At 36.6% G+C, this 14,289-nt stretch overlaps 1 pseudogene; it reads left to right on the plus strand.

Annotated features, from left to right (window-relative positions):
• Positions 1-823: 823 nt before the first annotated feature.
• On the plus strand, positions 824-1,801 carry LOC124846590 (basic leucine zipper 43 pseudogene; annotated as a pseudogene).
• Positions 1,802-14,289: the final 12,488 nt, after the last annotated feature.

Raw genomic sequence — 14,289 nt, forward strand, 5'->3', positions numbered from 1 at the left:
ATGTCATTTAAGCGAACATTATCCAATCCAACACAGAATGAGCTTGGAAATAACACATTACTGCACACTTAGTATAATAAATTGACTAGTGGAACATGTATTTTTTTTCTCTCTTGTGTTGTGCCTGCTTTTGCCTAAACACTCTGCCAATTGAATTATTATAGTCTCCATGATATGAACTGCCTTTGTCCAAATGATGTAAGCATTTTTTGTCCAAAATGATTATCCATTAACCCAAGTTGCCTCCCCCACGTTGCGTCACCCATGTCTATGTGCCGCATGTCTTTCTCACACAGCTTGTTCAGTGAACCTCATACCCCACATACCACATGAACACACCATGCATCTCACATATGCACATAAATAAACACCACACAACACCACACGCTTCTTTTATTTAATTTTAGATTACCTTTTTGCCAAATCCTTAAAAGGGTGTTTTTCACCATAATTACCTTTTCACACACAAAAACACATACTAAACCTTTGAATACAACATTCCATTGCAGTAATACAACGTTAAACTAGCATTATAGCTGACAGATAACCTTTTTGTTTAATCAGAAGTTCGATACTTCGGTTTGTGTGTATGAAAAACATTTATTAAGAGAAATCAAGCTTTAAAATGATCTTGTTTTGTAAGAGATTAGTCACTAGTCATTGACTGTCGGTGAAGAATTACCATAATTCCAAAAGAAAAAATTACCTCATTAACATATAATGCTTGACATTACATCAACCTATGCTTAGAAAAAACGAAACTGATACTGTTACTCTGGCCACATTCAGTGGGGCCATTTCAGCAATTTCTCTCCCTATATATACTTGTCTCACTCTTGTTTTCTTCATCTCGAATAGCAACTTAGTTCCACTAATTCTCCATCAGTGTTTTTCTCAAAGGCCCTGCAATCTTTTTGTTCACAGATATACTGCTATATAGAAGCCATGCAGGCCAGTGAGATCACAGGACTGAATTATTTACTCCCTTCAGACCCTTGTCCTTACCCTGGTCACTACAGCATGACTCAGAACACCATCCCCACATTTCAACTCCACAAACTCTCAAACCAGTTCTACGGTTTCCAAAACCCTCAGCAAATGGTTGCAGAATTCAGCCCCCCTCAGTCCTCATGCATCAGCAGCACCTCCACCTCTGATGAAGCAGATGAGCAGCAGCAAAGTCTCATCAATGAGAGGAAGCACAGGAGGATGATATCGAACCGTGAATCAGCACGCAGGTCACGCATGAGGAAGCAGAAGCACCTTGATGAACTCTGGTCACAGGTGGTCTGGCTCAGGAATGAAAACCACCAGCTTATGGACAAGCTGAACCATGTGTCTGAGTCACATGACAGAGTTTCTCAAGAGAATGTTCAGCTCAGAGAAGAAGCCTCAGAACTTCGCCAAATGATATGTGACATGCAGCTACATAGTCCATACCACCCTCCTTCTCTGTGCCCCATTGATGATGATGTCTCTCCCTATGTCAAATCTGATTCCTCCATCACCAGCTCCTCCAACCTGCTTGGCTGAATTTGAAGACAAGACCAAATCTTCAATTTTTCTTCTCCGAGTTCTTGTGTGTGTGTGAATTGTTGTGGAAGTACAAATAGTAGCAGTAATAGTCTTTGCCTCCCTTTTGAGATGTATGAGGTGAAACCATAACATAACATAAACGGCAATGACATGTTCTTGAGTTTCTAATCTTGGTGTCTGCTCATAAATTTTGCCACTATCTTCCAAGTTCCAATGATACGATATGTTCCAAGCAATATGCATTATTTAAAGTGGCTACAGAGCTATAAACAAATCCTGCTGGGTTAATTGTTAGAACCAGCTAGTGGGGCACTCTGCATAATCAAAAACACCATCATAGTACTGGCCCAGAAAACAATTACAAAACTCTCACTCATGATCTCATCATCCAGTTCCAGCAATCTCCAAAAAAAGAAAAAACACAACAGATTAAATAATAAACAACATATGAAGTCAAAACATGTCTATGGATTTTACATAGATGTTTAGAGTTTGAACCTTAAATAGTTATCATCAGATTCTACAAACTCGTAATCTGCGATACTTATTTTCTGTCTGTAATGAGTTTTTTCCACCACTCCATTTATGTTCTGCTTTCTGTTTAGATGAATCTTGACAAGATAAAGATCAAACACAAATATCCCATTACAGTAATAGTTCCTGCAACAATGTTAGTGAAATAATTTTTGAAGATTGTATGATTAAATAAAATTGGTGTGGAGTTATTGTTAGTGTTGTGGAAGTAATTATGTCAGGTGCAGATGAGTGACGATGGAAAGAAAAAGGAAAACATTTGGACAAGGTCCGCACTAGACTAAACTCTTCTGTAGCAGATGATATCCTTTATGGTGGATGATGGATAATGCGTTTTTTTCCATTTTACCGATGTTAATGGGTCGGTGTGATTTAATGTTCTTCAAGACAAACTTCAATGATGAAATTTCTGTTTTATTTTTGGTTTTGTCCACTCACAAATATATTTAACTACCAAAACATGTTTTTTTCGTCAATATTAAGATAAATATGAAAAAATATTTATAAATATAAATTTATTTATTATTTCTAATAAATTTATCTTTAAATAACACAATGTTTTTTATTTAATGTTTAGAGTGTGAAATGTTAGAGAGAGAAAAAGGTAACTTTTTTTTTTAATTTACTTTCCATATAGGACAAAATGTAGAGAGATGCTCAGAACCGAAACCTCTGTTTTGACTAAGTCCATCAATAGCAGTTTTTGGGAAGACTTTAGCCTATGAGAACGTTTTGATGGAAGACTCTGTGTCGTGTGATTTTTCATTTACTGCTATTATTTATTGATAGAAAAATTTATTAGATTGAATTATCAAATTGTATTTAAATGTAGATCATAATGTTATGAAACTCATGAGACGTGAAATGACGTTATGGTTTGGAATTAAAATTAGATGATGAAATTATACTTTATATTTTATATAATATAACCATAATGTTTGCAAGTCCTTTCAAATTTGAAATCATAGTTTCCAAATTATGATAATAAAAGAAAAAATGTTCTACAGTGTTTAATCACTGTCATCTAAATACTGTAAAAAAAACACTGACTTTTAATGGAGGAGAGATAGAAAGAAAAAGTAAAAAGAAAGAAATGTGACATATTAATAATTGATTTTATGAGATGGAAAAAATCAGAAATACTGGCAGTTAAACAATTTCTTACAAAAAATAATTTTATAATGAGTTTTCATTTTATAATTTTTGTCATATATAATTTTATTTAATTTTCAGAAGCATAATGACATCCAAAAGAATTAGTAATTGTCTTGGAGGGTTTTTTTTTAGAAATCATGATTCGACATATGCAGATGATGAAATTAGAGAGGTTATTGAAGATGATGAAATTGAAGAGATCTTGAATCAACCTTTGCCTGAAGGTGAATATGTGAATGACTCAACTCTTTACACAGACAAATTGTTTTAAAGGCAAGTTTTTCTGATTTTTTCAATTGGAGCTATAGGGATGACAGAGAAAAGGTTAGAGTGAGAGAGATGAAAGAGAAAGGATTGAGAGGAATGAGAGAGGTGAGTAAGGGTTTGGGGTTTTTTTTTTTTTTAAGTTTTGAGAATGAAAATTATTAAAATACCCTTAACCTTAAAACTTAGAATCCATGATATATAGGGGTATTTTTGTCTACTAAAATTTGATACACATTGCTAAAATGTATCAACTGAAAAACAAGCATATGCGCGTTAGCAAACCCCATATATATATATATATATATATATATATATATATATAATAAATATGAAGCACTTAGGTGCTCCAACTCCTATATTCCATCGTTAATGGTTTGTTTCTCTCGTATATTCCATGAGTAATCGAGAAAACGTGGTTCAAATTCTAAATATATTCCACGTGTAATTCAAAATCTTTTAAATTACATAATTTGAAATACACTTTTTGATCATTGTAACATCCCAAAATACAGTAATTACCATAATTCAGAATTAATTACAATTAACAGTAACATAAACAGTCTTTGCATTGAAACTGGATTTAAAATCGAACGGCATCAGTACAAAAGAACGCGCATAAGCGCATACAAGGGAAAATCCAAGAGTGAACGTTCTTAGATAAATACTAACGTACGTCATTATAGAGGAATAGATAATTAAGACGAACGGCCTTACAAAACATCTAGCCGAACGTTCAAACTATACTAACATTTACAGTACTAAACTAACAACCACTCTAAGGCTCGGCCTTCACTTCAACGTCCACCAGATGAGCTTCATCCAAATTTTCTTCTTCCAGCATTTGTTCAAGGGACGCCCCTCCATCTGCTCACATCCACAACGGATGATCATTGCATTTTGACAAGACGGAGATACATGGACAGTAAACAACACAATGGAAATGCAAGGGTAAGCTTATATTGTTTAATTAATACAACACACATACAGTTCATAATTCAATTCACACATACCTCAAGTAACTTAATCATATAATTTAACATAGAAATATATATATAAGACAGACCGTCCGGACTGTATGAACCATGTAGTTACAGGCGTCCTTGCACCCAAGTGGTGTGGTAGCCGGGATATACCTAATCAGCTTCCACTTGAGGTTAATCCTTCGCCCCTGCTAAGTGAGGGATACGAAGACCTCCTGCCATTCCCACACATGACTACTCCCTTCTACGTGAAGATGAGCATCACGGAATATCAGGATGGACCAAGCCAGCATTAACTAACCACGGTCATACTTTACAAATTCCATATTCAATCATATATGAGACGTTCCTCCTTGGAACGCTCGTTCAATTCCATAATCGTATAATCATATCACATAGTGTTCAACCATCAAATCCTTTCATAGTTATAATCTTTCCATTCTGTGTTCCACTCTCTTAACATTAACGTCATGCATTCTTTAATCAAATAAAACGAACTTATTACAGAACCTTTGATTTCACGTTTCTGAACAAAAGAAACGAACTCTTATTCATTGATGGACGTTAAGAATTCTTAAAGAATTTAAATGAGATTGAATTTAGAAGTTCAGAATAATACTTAGAAGATGTTGAGTACAAGAACTTTAGGTTGAATCAAGAGAATAAATATCTTACAGAATAACTTAGATAAATAACCAGAATATTTAAAGTACAGAAAACAACTCTTACTGTCAATGAACGAACGTTCAGAAATTTACTTTGGACGAACGTCAATTACGTTCGCTCAGAATTCAATAATAAGGACGAGCGTTCAGTTAGAAACCGAACCCTGCTTTGGACGAACGCTAGGTCAATGACCGAGCATGAATTAAAACGAACGCTGGATATACACCGAGCGCTATTTAAGACGAACGCTTCGGTATAGGACCGAGCGCCAGTTCGGACGAACGTTCAGTATAAGAATGAACGCTCTGTAGAACGAACGTTCGACATAAGGTCGAACGATATTAAGGACGAACGCTCGACTTAAGGCCGAACGTCACTTATTTATAAAGTCTTAAATATTTAAACATTGCTGAGCTAGACGAACGCTCAGACCATCAACTGGGGACGCTCGTTCTCGAGCAGAATTCTTTCCAAATGAAAGAATTTCAATCTAAGTAATTTTACTGAAAGCCGAACGGTTTAAGACCGTACAGGGACGAACGTCCTTCATCAGTGGGAAAGAGTAATTTCCAGATTTTTCAACTTTAGCAGAATTTTTCCAGATTTCAACTTTATGAACTTTACAACTTTCCTTCCATATTTAATACATTAAAATCATACAGATTTCAACATTTGAATCATTCCAACTATACAATCAACATATTTCATTCATACATAATCAAATCAACATGCATTTGAATCAAATCAACCACAACCTGTATAATGCATATATCAGTATTCATTCATGACAGATTCAATCAATCCACTCATTCCAATTCTATAACATTCATACACCTTTCATACGTATCCAAAGCAACATGCAAATGAACCAGAATTCATATCCCATATCAGTAAACGTTCATAAGGCTCAAACATCAGATTTCATATACATGCAACTCAGATTATAAAATCAAGCAGTATGAATTAAACATATAAGCTTCCCTTACCTGGATAGCAGTGTACGCCCTAATGCAAAAGTTGGGTTCGTCTTTTACAGCTTTCTACCCTCAGTTTCACTAACCACTCCCACTTGATCTAAACATCAAAACCAGAAAATCCTCAGGTACAGTCCATGCATGAACCGAGAGTATGGTCTCGCATGAAACCCAAATGGTCAGCTACTAAAGAAGGGAACTTACCAGCTTGGATTCCAGTTTTGTTCGGTCCAAAAGGAAGTCCACAGCTGAACGAACGTTCCTACGGTTCTGAATGTTAAACGGAGAGGAGATGGATGAGTAACAGTAGAGAGAAGTTTAGGGTTTCTAGAGAGAAGTTGGAGAAGATGAAAGGGTAATTTCTGAGGAAGAAGATGAGTGGTGCAGGTGAGGGAATGAGTTTTCGAAATCTGATTTTGTTTAACTCACGTTCGTTTGGACGAACTTCTCCCACGCTGACACCTGTATACCAACTCTGAACTGGAAGCTTTCAACGTGACAAGTGGCGTGTGTGCATGCAGAGTTTAGTGCGTTTTTAATGCACTGAGGGTGTGACGTGGTGCGTTTTCCAGTGCACAGCAGAGATGAAATCAGAGTAGTGGTTGGGTTTAAATGGGATTAACATTGATTGTGGTGCGTGTTAAGTGGTGAGGTGTCAGAGTTAATTTATGCTAATTATTAAGGGTTTCACATTCTCCCTAACTACAAAAATTTTCGTCCTCGAAAATTTAGAACTTACCCATAAATAAGTGGGAATACAAATCTTTCATAGCATCCTCCACTTCCCAAGTTAAATCACCAGCCTTCGCATTCTTCCACGCGAACAGGTTGCAAATTCTAGCGTTCTGTCGTGACGAAGTGGAACATTTTCCAGTTCTAAAACATGGAAAGGATTGGCTATGTACTTCCGGAGTTGGGAAACGTGGAAGACTGGATGAAGATTTGATAGTTGAGGAGGCAAAGCTAGTTCATACACCACTGGTCCGATCTTCCTCAAAATTTGGTACGGTCCTACAAACTTGGGAGATAGCTTCTTTGGACGAACGGTTTGGTCTACTCCAGTGATCAGGTTGAGTCTAAGAAATACATGGTCTCCTGCATTGAACTCCAAAGGTCTTCTTCTTCTATCCGCGACTTCTGCCTGTTAAGTGACGTCTTCAGCCTTTCTTGAATTAACTTCACTTTCTCGGTAGTTTGCTGGATGAGTTCAGATCCATTTAGCACATTCTCTCCTTCATGGAACCAACAAAGTGGTGTGCGGCACTTACGTCCTCGAAAATTTAAGGGATACTAAAGGGTATACGGAGTTACTTTGTCTTTGCTTGTAAATCTTCAACTTCTCTCGTAGTGTTGTCATCCTTCTCGCTCCATACCACTCTCACCCATCTGATGGATTTTCTCTTGAAACACTTGGTTGGGGTATCTCCTATGCGTACTGGTTGGATCTATACAATTCGGTATCCCTAAATATGAACATCTTCTAGTTCTAGCACATTAGACGAGTCTCCATTATACTTCCAGAGTGGTGATGCGTGAAAGCTAGACGATGACTCGCTAATTGAGGAGGCAATGATATCTTCATACTCAACTCGCCAGATTCTATTTAAGATTTGATAATACTAATGAATTTGAGAAACAGCTTTTAAGGCAAACGGCTCTACCTACTCTCGCGCGTCCTTAGTGAATATTCAAGGCTGACTGGTTCCAACTATACCGAACGGAAAATTTGGGTAAGGCTGAATGGTTATGGAAAGAGAGTGAGCTACAGAAGAACTCTGAAGTAAGTAAACGGTTGATAACATTTGAATAAGGAAGTAATGGCTTTGAAAGGTTGATCGATCGGTAACCTAAATACCGAACGAGAAAAAATCACTATTAAGAAAAGTCACAAGTCTTTCAAGAGGAAAAATAATTAATATGGGAGTTGGTTTCTATTGTAGTCGAGTGTGAAACAATGAAACAGAAGAAACAGCAAGACAGAGAAGAGAAACATCGAAAGAATAATATGAATATCGTGGAATAGAATTATTAATGAAAAACAAGACAAGGTGAACTATATATATTTGTATACTTAATCCAAATAAAGGACATAAATAACGAGTGCTAAAGAAAACGAACGAAACCGAGCAGCCAAAAGACCTGAACGCTTAGAAGAAGGAGAACGTTTGTCAGATGAAAAACCAAACGATTAATCACAAGAAACGCAATGAATAAAATATAAGACTGATTCTAAATGACAGTTACTGTTTGAAGAAGGGAATATAAGGAATTCCCGAGTAGTTTAAAGGAAGTATCAAACATTTTAGATTTAGGCAGAGAATGGATTTTCTTGGTTATCGTAGAAAAAGAAGGATTCTTAGAGATCGTTTACTAGGATTTTCTTCTGTATCTATACTAAAGAAAATTCTTATCTCTGACCCCTAATTGATTCAAAGCAGACGTTCGTATAAATATGCGAACGTCAGTATCGGTCTACTCGTCGAGCCATTCCTTCAGAATGATAACTGAGTAAGTCTTCAACCGGATGCTAATTTACTCTTCAATGATTGCACGGAACCCAAAGATGAATTGGAAATGTCTATCAGAATTGCTACCAGTTTGGATTCTAAGAAATCAATCTTCCTACCTACTGTGGAGTTAAACCCATCATTATGGTTAGTTCTCAAACCGATGATCATAAAGCAAATTTCTTGGTCAGCCTATCCTCAGTAATTCTAATAGTACCCCTACCTTATGACCGATCTATAAAGGTAATTGACTTAAGTTCTAGGTAACCCTATCCTGTTGTCGTGCGATCTCGAAAGTTCTTCCTTTACATTTTAACGTGTTACACCATAACACATAAACCTAGTTACTTCTGCTTATAAACCCAGCTATTAAATTGATCGCGATGACCTTACAAAAATCCATCTCCCAAATCACTATAAAGGACAAAAATCTCTTAGTTGAACTTTCAACACACCGTCCATTCGTAACTCAAAATCTGCTCATTACTCACTTTCGATCTGTTCTACCGAACGCTTCACTTCCTACTTCCAACCCAAGCCCTTAATAACGTTCGTATCATCACTTATAATGTTAAGTGCCTAAAACTTCTCAATCAACCCAACTCTCGGTTTATCACTGTTTACACACGACCTAGTATTTGTACTTTGTTCATCCAGTAATTCACGCTTTGAACAATTCCACACACCATTCTTCTTATCCTTAACATTCCTAGCAGTGCTCTCAAATGTTTCATTCTGATTTATCATTCTTGTACGCTAGTAAAACGTGCGTACTACATAACGAAATGTTCAACTCATTCAACTGTTTCTTGGGTTCCATCCACTATGTAAAGGCTATTTTGTAAAAAGTTACTGATGTTAATCTAACACCTAGCATAAGTGTGAAAGAGACTGAATCCTTACTCTTAATAGATAACCTTGACACCTCTTCAGGAAGACTCACAAGTCCAAGTATTTACTATTACCGTTCAGTTACTTTTTGCTACCGAACGGTCTAATCTTAAAAGAAACCGAACGTCAACACCCCGTTCTCGGGAAGTATTCTCCAAAGTTAGTTAATTCTGGAAAATTACACCCTCACTAATATCATAATAAGCATCTATCTCCATGTCGGATATTAAACTAATGCAATTGTTGGTATATACACTATCAGACCAAACTGCTTTCTTATCACAATAACTAAAACAGCGTACAGCAAGGCATTTCATACCGCAAGAATGTGCAGGTGATCAGCGTACCTGAGTTTGTTGTTTCAGCGTACGTTAAGACATAGACTCATCCCACTTATGCTCGACTACCTCTTCCTGGTTGACCTCTTCCAACATTTGGTGATCCCAACCCTGCTCGTCCTCCCCTGCTGCACTCGTTCTTGACATGTCCACTTCCCCCACATTGAAGGCAATATTTTGATTCCACCAGTTGAGGACACAATGATCGGAAGTGTGGTCCTCCACACTTAAAACATTTTATGTTCCTTTGCTGTTCTGACAGACCGGTATTCATCAAGGATTGTGACTGAGGCTCACCAAAAGTAAATGGTAATACTGGATGAGGGTAAGGCGTCCTCCTTGGGTTAGTGTTATTCCTAGTGATTCCTATGATCTCCATCAACTGTCTTTGAGTAACTTCAGAGTGTGCCCTCGCAGCCTCCAAACTCTGCAAGGCGACCGTGTTTTGCTGTATCAAAGCAGCGTTCTGCTGTTGAAGCGCCTCTATTACAGATTCCAGTAGTCTGATGTGGCCAGACGCATCACTCTCGGCAGGCTGAGGATGTGATCTGGGTGCCATTTGTTCCCTCTGATAAGCAGAGAAAATAATCATTAGTTGACTTTGGACGGTTTGACACACTCATCAAATGAATGTTGAATACACAGCACAAACATAGTAGGCTCACAACCTACAGTGTTCCTTAAGGAACAAAACTGCTCTGATACCACTAATGTAACATCCCAAAATACAGTAATTACCATAATTCAGAATTAATTACAATTAACAGTAACATAAACAGTCTTTGCATTGAAACTGGATTTAAAATCGAACGGCATCAGTACAAAAGAACGCGCATAAGCGCATACAAGGGAAAATCCAAGAGTGAACGTTCTTAGATAAATACTAACGTACGTCATTATAGAGGAATAGATAATTAAGACGAACGGCCTTACAAAACATCTAGCCGAACGTTCAAACTATACTAACATTTACAGTACTAAACTAACAACCACTCTAAGGCTCGGCCTTCACTTCAACGTCCACCAGATGAGCTTCATCCAAATTTTCTTCTTCCAGCATTTGTTCAAGGGACGCCCCTCCATCTGCTCACATCCACAACGGATGATCATTGCATTTTGACAAGACGGAGATACATGGACAGTAAACAACACAATGGAAATGCAAGGGTAAGCTTATATTGTTTAATTAATACAACACACATACAGTTCATAATTCAATTCACACATACCTCAAGTAACTTAATCATATAATTTAACATAGAAATATATATATAAGACAGACCGTCCGGACTGTATGAACCATGTAGTTACAGGCGTCCTTGCACCCAAGTGGTGTGGTAGCCGGGATATACCTAATCAGCTTCCACTTGAGGTTAATCCTTCGCCCCTGCTAAGTGAGGGATACGAAGACCTCCTGCCATTCCCACACATGACTACTCCCTTCTACGTGAAGATGAGCATCACGGAATATCAGGATGGACCAAGCCAGCATTAACTAACCACGGTCATACTTTACAAATTCCATATTCAATCATATATGAGACGTTCCTCCTTGGAACGCTCGTTCAATTCCATAATCGTATAATCATATCACATAGTGTTCAACCATCAAATCCTTTCATAGTTATAATCTTTCCATTCTGTGTTCCACTCTCTTAACATTAACGTCATGCATTCTTTAATCAAATAAAACGAACTTATTACAGAACCTTTGATTTCACGTTTCTGAACAAAAGAAACGAACTCTTATTCATTGATGGACGTTAAGAATTCTTAAAGAATTTAAATGAGATTGAATTTAGAAGTTCAGAATAATACTTAGAAGATGTTGAGTACAAGAACTTTAGGTTGAATCAAGAGAATAAATATCTTACAGAATAACTTAGATAAATAACCAGAATATTTAAAGTACAGAAAACAACTCTTACTGTCAATGAACGAACGTTCAGAAATTTACTTTGGACGAACGTCAATTACGTTCGCTCAGAATTCAATAATAAGGACGAGCGTTCAGTTAGAAACCGAACCCTGCTTTGGACGAACGCTAGGTCAATGACCGAGCATGAATTAAAACGAACGCTGGATATACACCGAGCGCTATTTAAGACGAACGCTTCGGTATAGGACCGAGCGCCAGTTCGGACGAACGTTCAGTATAAGAATGAACGCTCTGTAGAACGAACGTTCGACATAAGGTCGAACGATATTAAGGACGAACGCTCGACTTAAGGCCGAACGTCACTTATTTATAAAGTCTTAAATATTTAAACATTGCTGAGCTAGACGAACGCTCAGACCATCAACTGGGGACGCTCGTTCTCGAGCAGAATTCTTTCCAAATGAAAGAATTTCAATCTAAGTAATTTTACTGAAAGCCGAACGGTTTAAGACCGTACAGGGACGAACGTCCTTCATCAGTGGGAAAGAGTAATTTCCAGATTTTTCAACTTTAGCAGAATTTTTCCAGATTTCAACTTTATGAACTTTACAACTTTCCTTCCATATTTAATACATTAAAATCATACAGATTTCAACATTTGAATCATTCCAACTATACAATCAACATATTCCATTCATACATAATCAAATCAACATGCATTTGAATCAAATCAACCACAACCTGTATAATGCATATATCAGTATTCATTCATGACAGATTCAATCAATCCACTCATTCCAATTCTATAACATTCATACACCTTTCATACGTATCCAAAGCAACATGCAAATGAACCAGAATTCATATCCCATATCAGTAAACGTTCATAAGGCTCAAACATCAGATTTCATATACATGCAACTCAGATTATAAAATCAAGCAGTATGAATTAAACATATAAGCTTCCCTTACCTGGATAGCAGTGTACGCCCTAATGCAAAAGTTGGGTTCGTCTTTTACAGCTTTCTACCCTCAGTTTCACTAACCACTCCCACTTGATCTAAACATCAAAACCAGAAAATCCTCAGGTACAGTCCATGCATGAACCGAGAGTATGGTCTCGCATGAAACCCAAATGGTCAGCTACTAAAGAAGGGAACTTACCAGCTTGGATTCCAGTTTTGTTCGGTCCAAAAGGAAGTCCACAGCTGAACGAACGTTCCTACGGTTCTGAATGTTAAACGGAGAGGAGATGGATGAGTAACAGTAGAGAGAAGTTTAGGGTTTCTAGAGAGAAGTTGGAGAAGATGAAAGGGTAATTTCTGAGGAAGAAGATGAGTGGTGCAGGTGAGGGAATGAGTTTTCGAAATCTGATTTTGTTTAACTCACGTTCGTTTGGACGAACTTCTCCCACGCTGACACCTGTATACCAACTCTGAACTGGAAGCTTTCAACGTGACAAGTGGCGTGTGTGCATGCAGAGTTTAGTGCGTTTTTAATGCACTGAGGGTGTGACGTGGTGCGTTTTCCAGTGCACAGCAGAGATGAAATCAGAGTAGTGGTTGGGTTTAAATGGGATTAACATTGATTGTGGTGCGTGTTAAGTGGTGAGGTGTCAGAGTTAATTTATGCTAATTATTAAGGGTTTCACAATCATTTAATCCATAGTATAATTTAAAAAAAAAAATTATTTTAGACTGCCTAATCCATTAATTATTATTATTAAAATAATTATTACAAGCTTATAAAAAATTAAATTTAGAATGTATTCTCGAATAACCCTATTTAGAAATCTGGGACCTTTTTTTAAGTATTTGAAAGAGTGGTAATTTTAAAAAAATAAATAAGGATATTTTAGTAAATATGTTATAGTTATGAGAAGTAGGAAATAGTTAGGAGGTGGAAATAGTAAATATGGTTTTCCCCTTCACCACTGGGCTTTAGGAGTTTGGGCCTAGTGATAGACGTTCTTTTAACATTGTACTTTCGATATTTATTTCCGATGAAAACTGCGAATAATGTGAGAGAAAATTATTAAGGTAAACAATATTTAATCAAATATTCAACGAAAACATTCGACAAAAGGAGAATATGTGGTCAAAAAAGTCAACTCAATTACTTATATAGTTGAGTTATGTTCACGTTAAATTAATTAAATTGAAAGATTAAATTACAGACCCAACGAAACCCATTTTGACCGAATGAATGGTTGACTTCTTAAACTTATTTTAACCTCTGTATATGAATATTAAATAAAAAAACACACCCTCTTACTAATTCGTTTAAATAATACTATATTGTATAAAGTGATAAATTTTTAATGAATCTCGCCTATTTAATGATACTTTTAATAAATTTTAATTGATGAAATATATTAAATATTGATTATATTATTGACGGTATTGTTAACGGTACTATTTCTAATCTCAAACAAAGAAAGAAAAGATGGAAGTGGGGACAAACTAAATTTCAATATTGCTGTCATAATGTGAAAAGAGAGACTGTTATTGGGCCTTACTCTGACCCAAGTTTCAACGAAAACGTGGAAAATTTTTATTTTAG

Source organism: Vigna umbellata, chromosome 4 (assembly GCF_029865625.1).
Source record: "Vigna umbellata cultivar VRB3 chromosome 4, Vumbellata_1.0, whole genome shotgun sequence".
Lineage (NCBI taxonomy): Eukaryota > Viridiplantae > Streptophyta > Magnoliopsida > Fabales > Fabaceae > Vigna > Vigna umbellata.